Genomic DNA, 8,455 nt, shown 5'->3' with positions numbered 1-8,455 from the left:
TAAAGGCAAATATAATTTATAATATAATCAGTTTTCTCGACAGTCATACAAAAATACACGCAACACCACCACGCAAATTTAAGCGTTTTTCCCTTTTCAAATACCAGACGATGTACTGGATGACATACACGACATGAGCCATCTTAGAGACACAACTTTGGTGTCAGAATATGCTGACTCAGCTAGTCTTCATTAAACTGTTTGACAAGGAGCAGGCTCTGGAGGATAAATGCTGGAGAGATGCCTGATGGGAGACATTGGTTCATCCTGTGATTTAGCTACCAGTTGGACCGTCTCACTGCGGCACTGATTCACTTATACAAGTCATTTCAGTAGCGCAAGCCGAAGCCAACTGTAATGACGAGTTGCAGTATGCCAACCACATGGTGGACGCTGCCTTACTAGTGGCCTGCTCAGACCTCAGACTGTCTGCACAGAGGTACACCTTACTGTGTAAGGAGTAGAAGAGCGTGCCAGAAAGCCAGGGGGGAAAGTATTCAGCAGTTTTTCATCCTTTAATCAAAATGACCTTTTATTTCTGCACACGCAAGGACGAATCTACACCCACAATCCATTTATGGAAAAAGACGTAGATGGACATGTCGCATGCACAGGTGATGTAGTTTTCAAAAAGTTGATCCTGTTTGTGTTGTTTAACTTCTCGTTCTTTCTCCCCATCCAGCTCTCTTCTTCCCGTCTCTCTCCTCCTCCTCCTCCTCCATCCCTTTTCTGTCTCCCACTTAAAGCTGCTTCTCCTCTCTGTTGACAGCTTTGCTCGGCTGAAAAAAAGAAGCAGAATTACTGAGTAAAAGGGAAAAAGAGAGCAAATAACAGCTCTTAGAATGTTTGGATTGTGAAACCAGAACATTAGTACAAACCATAATGGCTGGCCCAGAGAGCCCAGCGCCTCTCCAGAACTTCACTCTCACAGGCAATGATGTAACGCCAGCCATTTCATATGAAGCATTCGCTTGTTGCAGTCCTCAAAGTCTATTTATACCTTCTTCGTCTACTCAAAATAAAGCAGCCTATGTTAGGCTGATGCCCTTTAAATAGCCTGTTTGTTTAAGCTGAGGGAATCAGAAAAAAACTTTACGGTGGTGATAGCTTACTATGATTCTGGAAAAAAAAACTCTGAATTGCTTAATGCTGCAAAGTAGAAAAAGATGTGAGCTATTTATCGCAAAAACGATGAAAAAAAGAATTTTTTAACGTCAGACAACCTTGCCTGTTAGTGATGATGTCCTGCGCTCAGTTATCCATAAATGACTGAATTAATGGACATGAAATACAAGTGACTCACTCAACTGGCAGGTACAACCTGCTGCGCTGTCCAGGATAGATACTTTTACTACTACAAAGCGACGTGTGTGTGTGTGTGTGTGTGTGTGTGTGTGTGGCACGTGTGTTTGTGGTGCCAACCAGGCCTCAGTGTATACTACGCAGCAGAATAAACAAGTCTGTCTGTGTTCACAGTCTGTAATTAAAGCCGTATAAAAGTGCACACGCATGCAGTAACAGCACACGTCATGGCCCTCAGCGGCTCTGTTTCCCTCAGCCCTCAGCATGGGCCTGACAACAGCTGACCTAAACCATCTATGCCTAACTTCTCTGCACATATGAAACATAAAAACAAAGCATTAAAAAAAGCTGCACAGGCATGGGCTGCATAGCTTGCTTCATACAATGGTGCTGAATGTGCAGCATACAATAAATGCTGCGTAATAACATGCTGCTGCTGCTCACGTCTGCCCTTTGCAGTCGTGCTTTTTTCAAAACTGGATTAACAGAGCAGCGCCATGTATCAGCCACTGCAGGGAGATTTGATTGTATTGGCTTATTTTGAGGGGTAATCAGACCTCCCAATGGCTCCACCACCACCACCACCACCACCTCAGCCGTAAAAATAACCTAGACATGAGAGAAGACCACATCATGTTGAATCCTGCCAGAGTTTGGCTTGAACGCAGACATACTCCGGTGGCCCGTAATCTACCGTGAGGTGAGCTCATCGAGGGAGAGTCAGCCTCAAGACCTCACAGCTCAAAGATGACAGTTACCTGTGCTGGGCAATCAAATGAATTCTGGGGCCAATGCATCACATTTTCCTCCCTAAACATGCTATTTTGTTTGGATTAGAGGGTCAATCATTGCCTTCCAGTTGTAAGGGGCTATTCTTTGCTATATGCTATATGTGCTATATGTCCAGATCTACATGTTCAACAGAATGCCTAATATAAACAGCTCAAGCTGTGATTTGTATATACACGAGTGAAAGAATGTAAATGATGACATAGGAAGGCTTGTATGTATGTCGAATGGTGGGGAGTGTGCATCTGTGCATCTCACCACGTTCATGTGTGTCTGTGTGTACATGCACGAGCTTGAGAGACTCTTCATTATAGTTTCTGACCAGATTTTGCCCTCTGGTGGTTCAATTTGGGCAGCACTGTTTATACATCCCCTTCCTTGACAAGTGAAAAGCATCACTAACAGCTGCACACCGCAGATGAATGATGAGTTTTTTTACCGTTTAAATGCAGAAATGTGCTCCAGATGAAAACCGCACTTTATAGCTTACACTTGGAGATTTAAGGAGAAAAAAAACTGCAGGTAAGTAGCTCAGATGGACGCCTGCTGCAGCCAAGCATTAAATGGAAGGTTGTTGAGAGGACTAAGCCAAGGTGAATAAATCGCTCCACACTTACAGTGTGTGTGTTTGTGTGTGTATATCCATGCATATATGTACGTCCCAGTGTGTGCGTCAGTCACCAAACAGATCCCCTTGGAGCCAGTGATGGTCCAGAAGTCCCACGCATTTCCCATGCTCACTCACACCAAGCAGTGAGTTCCACCACACACACTCTCACTCCTCTCTCTTTCCCTCTCTCGTTTTCACCCTGTCATGTCCTCTTCCCCTCTCCTTTTCATTCTCTCGCTCCAGTCGTCACTGATGCCGTTATCATCCCACTTTGTTTTCAGCTGATTTTCAGCCTGACCTCATCTATGGTGGAGAATAATTACCAAATGGGGACACAGTGTTTTAACAGTGATTTCGAGGTCAACGACTCGCTCACGTTTTCTGGTCTTATTTGTTCTCGGCTGTGAAACTCGCCAATGTTCCTGTTCCACCACCCCCCTCTTTTCTCTGACCCCTGTGTATACATCAGTCCATAGTGAGATTGCTTTAGGAGCAATCATTGTAATCTCACACTGTCGGAGGAGTTGGCGGGGCACTGCGTCTTGGAACATGCTGTGCTAGATGTTAAAGAGTGGTGATTGCGGAGAATGTGGCATGGTTTTGCAGAATGCCAGCCTATTAAGTTCAGCCATGCCAAAGCTATATTTGTGCTCCAACTGCTCTTCTGAGTTGCAAAGTAGAATATACTGTACATTTTTTTCACATGAAAACACAAGAAAATGGCTTCAGTTTGCAAGGAAAAGGGGTCTAACAGGTAGGACATACAGATACAGTTTTATCGTAAGGTGTCGCTCTAAGAAAGTCTAATGAGGTTCTGACAGGAAGGAAGTAAAGATGGTCTTTGCTTTATTTTGCAGTACAGTTTTCTTTTAACGTGTTGCTAATTAACCTCCAAGAGTAAGTAAGTAGTATAAGTATAATAAGGTGCCAAGAAGAGAAATGGCTTTAGTTAGCAAAAAAAAGCCTATAAAAACATGTATCACGACCTCATAATCATTGGAGTTTTATTGGTGTGCGCAGTCTGAGCGGCTGCTAAGTGGCCACATGCAGGTTTCATTAGTGTGACCTGGTTAGGGGACAGTGTTGGAGCAGGTGGTCAGTGGTAGATAGGGCAGAGAGATGGGGACCCTGAGCGAGTAAAGCACAGGGCTAACAGGAGCTGCGCTGGTATTCCACTCACCTTGAGTATGTAAAACACTATCCCTGTGGAAGCAGCATGAGGCGTGGGGGGAAGGGGTCGGACTTTTCTTCCCTGCCTGGACATAGATCACATAACTGGGCCAGCATGGGACTGAGCCTGCCTCAGCTGTCGAGGCACAAACTACTCTTAAACATTCAGATCTGCGTAAGCTTGGCTCAGCATGTAAAGAAACCCATTTCTGTCACTTCATTGATTTTATTTTTAACAAGGAGAAGTGACCAAATCAAGATGACCCTCATAGGTCCCATTTTAGTGCAGTTTTAATTAAATCAGACACATACATGAATCAACACCCATCACTACCCTATTCATTCCCCAGTAACACCCATCACTGCCCCTACGTGTCAGTTTGAAGGAGCAGCATTCAGGGAATGTAAGTCATGTCGTACGTGCCTCGAGGTTGCCACAGAAATTAAGCACATAGGTGTAAAGAAATGCCAGTCAGCCTCTCCATGGCTGCCTCAGTTCACCTCCTAGCAGTGCGCTGGCGAGGCCTGGGACCCAGGAATGCTGTGCCCATCTGTCAACACGGAGCTGCCTTCCCTGGCAGATGCCACAGAGAGGATTTTTGTAACCTGGCCCTGGGTGGATTTCATAACCTGGCCTGGCAGTATAGCAGAGGGCCTACGAGCTGCAGGAAGATTATGTGCTACCCTAGGATGGAGCTGAATACATGTGTGTATATGTGCGTGCGTATCCCATGAACGTGGGTTGAACTTGAGGCTGATAAAGACACAAAAAAAGTTTATTTAGGTAGAATTTATTGAGCTATCATCGAGCAAATATCTAACATCTACCTGTGCTGCACTCCTCCACTCGCGTTCTGTGCTCATCTATCTGTCCTGCCCTCTCCTCCTTCACCTTCTCCTCCCCCTCTCATATCTCTTCCCACCACTCCTGCTCTGCTCTGATATTTATAATGAATGGTGTTCTCTGTGTGGGGCCTGAATGTGTGTTTGGTGGAGCAGAGGGAGCACCACCTGAGTGATGATTCTGTCTGCCCAAGTCTCTCTCTACCTCTCTCTCTCTCTCTCTCACTCACTCACACACACACATACACACACACACACACACACACACACACACACACACACACACACACACACACACACACACACACACACACACACGCCTGACCTGCTGGGAACACAGGGTCTTGCTGTATCAGGCCTCTGTGGCAGGGGCAATTAGAAAGGTCCAGACGGAGCACAAGCTCTCTTCTCATACTGTCCCCATTAGAGAGGGAGAGACAGGCAGTGAGGAAAGACAGGAAGAGGACACGCATTAACACACTGTCTCTCTCTGTCTCTCTCTCTCTCTCTCTCACACACACACACACACACACACACACACACACACACATGCAGTGTCTGTACAGTAACCTTACTCAGCCCTGCACTGGTTAAGGTGACTTGGTGGCATGGTGTGTTATAATTAGCTCGTTTTTTTAACTCCTCAGCTGTGCTTTGACCTGCTCAACAGACGTCTCAGTGAGTGCCCGAGACATGGGTCAGGCCATCGTCTTGGTTTCCCTGATGTCCACCATCAAATCCTGAAAATAATGGGCCGGAGTTGGATGAAGCAGTGTCCGATTTGTGCCAAGATGACGGCACAATGGTGGATTCTCTAAATGCTGCACAACTTACCACACAATTAGAAGTGATGAAAATGGACCCAGAGTCACTGAATGAGGTGTTTATGTGTGTGTGTGTGTGTGTGTGTGTGTGTGTGTGTGTGTGTGTACCACTAGAGTTTTTGCACATGATGATGCCAAGGACTCGGTGGCCTGCCTTGCAATACATGCACGTCACAGCTAACAGTGTGTGTGTGTGAGAGAGAAAGAGAGTACCTGATGGGTGGCTCATCCCTGAGCTGAGACGTGCACAGAGACCAGTGCTGTTTCCACGCTGCCTTTGTCTCCACATGAATTATCCATTGGGCCAAGTGTGGTAATCAAGCTGCTGCGGCAAGCCTTATTACAATGTTGGTCATTTAGCCTATTAGCAATGCTCTTACCTCATTTCTTGGTCAACTCCAATTGCATGGAAAACGGAGCAGTCAGCATGTTAAATGGGCTCTGGGATAGCTGGGTGTATTAAGGGCCATAAAGCGACAGCAGCTGATACAGCACAAGCAGGCTCGCCGCATGATGAGCGCCTGAAAACTAATATTTAACGAGTGGACAAAGGAGGACACAGAGCTAAACTGTATATACACAAACAGGCTGAGCATTAGGGAAATTATATGGCTCCTAACACACCAGTGAAGTATAATTCAGAGCTGAAAAAGTCCAGAAGAACAGATCAGATGAGCACGCTTTAAAGCAACACTGTGTAGGTCGGTCTCATCTGTTGTAAATACAATCTGAATAGGATTTCATAATATTATAAAATAATCATTTGACGTTTCATTTATTCAAAAAGACGTAATGACTTGAGCTGGCAAACTACTATGTGATGCTGCCCTCCTCTGGCCACTTTGTGTACTAACACAACAGAAGTCACATTCAAACTGGCACAGCAGATTACACTGCACTCCAGATGTAATGTTTAGTTTATAAAATGTATGTGTCAGGGACCTGAACATTAAGACTTTAATCTCATCAAATCACACATCTTTTTGTATTTGGATGTGCATGAAAGAATGAAGTCGGCCAACCCTTTGGTTAGGTTTAGGCACCAGAACTACCTGGTTAAGTTTAAGAAAATATTATGGTTTGGGTTCAGATAAGAACATCGTTTTAATGAGAACAAATAGTTTAATCAGGTAAGTTCTGAGTCTATTGTCAGAACAAAAGGCCTTCAGTGCAATTATCTATCAGTGACTATCAGGATTTTGGGATAACAGACTGTTGGAACAATCATAGCATCATCTCAGGTTGTGTTTGAGACTTCAATTGGTGCTTCTGGCCCGCCATCATGAAGGATGTCTCGGTTTGTTTTTATCTGCTGAGAGGAGTGAAGAGGGAGGATCGAGCAAGGACAGAGACAGTCTTTTATCAGACCCTTTAGCCCTTTTTGTAAAGACTTGTTGCTTCTGATCCGGGTTGCTTTGACACCGACACTTCCATTCAGGTGTCGTATTACTTCAAGTCTTTAAATTTAAATACACAGTATGTAATTTTTGCCACCAGGGGTCTCTCAATCAAATTAAAACAAAAGACATGTAGAGTGGGATCAGGGGAGTAGTCGTCTCCACTGAAAACTAGCACCATTGCTCATGAAAATCTATCTATGTGACTCAGAAATGTTCTTGGACGAGGTTTTCAAGTTTTATTCACGTTATGTTTATCCACGTTCGCCAGCTTCCTTCCTCACTCTCTGACTTTCTCCCAGAAGTTGTAGCGACAGGCGACCAAATGAAACGCCTCAAATAAAATGACAGATTTCTCTGGGTTTGAACATTGTTGGAAACATTTGGGATCATTTAACGACACACCTCAACAAAATATTGTTGGAAGTATTAATGCAGAAATGTTACATATTATATCTTTAATTGTTGTTTCTGATGCTCCGTCTAGTTAGGGGCACGGACATACGGACATACAGGCATACAGTGGCACTCAGTGGCTTTGATACTTGACTCACACAAAGGACTAAAATTCTGGATATCTCGGCATCTGCTGCTTCAATTTTGCCCTCCACCGTTACGATACTTACAGGAACAGCCCTTCAAAATCCTTTCTTCATATCCACTTTGCATATACTGTATCAACAGAGCACAACCTGTCCCTTAAAATCCATTCATCAGCTCATAAGCTACAACACAGCAGTTTCCCACCACTGACCTCAAACATCAGCTGTAGACAAAACTAAAGCAGGCACAGAGTAAGAAGCATCCTATTATGTCCCCTGAGGGCCCTAACATCACCTTGAACTCAGTGGAAGACTGTGTGAAGCCTTGCCAAGCCTGTTAACATGACCTGGCTTGAGTCTGTGTGAGTGGTGCAGAGGCAGATGATGGAGCGTAGATGAAGGGGATGCTGCTCCCTCCATCACAGACAAGACAAATGATGCACAGACAGACGGCACTCGACATCGCTAGTAGTTAGTGTCCAGTTACAACAAACTGACTCCGGACCAGCGGATGCTTTAAATGATACAGTGTGAACGAGCTCTGCCACAACAGGACCTCCGCCACGATCATTTGGCCGGAGTTAAGGTGTGTTCTTCCAAAGGCCACATGGGGGTGGTGTAACTCCCTAGGGAGTGATGGAGAAGGCAGAGGGAGCTACAGATTTAACTCATCCAACAGTAAACCACATCAGTCGTGTCCACACAGGAGTTCAGTTCATAACATCTCCACCACAGTTACTAATGAGACAAAATGTGAGATGTAGTTACAAAGACATGGCCTTGAACTGGAAGTAAACAAGACAGTCCGGAGCATTAACTGATACGTGGGGGACAAGGAAAGTATGATGGGAAATATGATATATGATGATCTCTTGACCACAAAGATGGAAAAACACAGCTGGTGATATGAATTTACAATGTATCAGGATACTGAAAGAAACTGTGATGTCTTACATGAACATCATGCGAGTCAGTTAA

Source organism: Pagrus major, chromosome 18 (genome assembly GCF_040436345.1).
Source record: "Pagrus major chromosome 18, Pma_NU_1.0".
Classification (NCBI taxonomy): domain Eukaryota; kingdom Metazoa; phylum Chordata; class Actinopteri; order Spariformes; family Sparidae; genus Pagrus; species Pagrus major.
The sequence above is the reverse complement of the archived record's forward strand: the minus strand, read 5'-3'. Positions refer to the sequence as shown.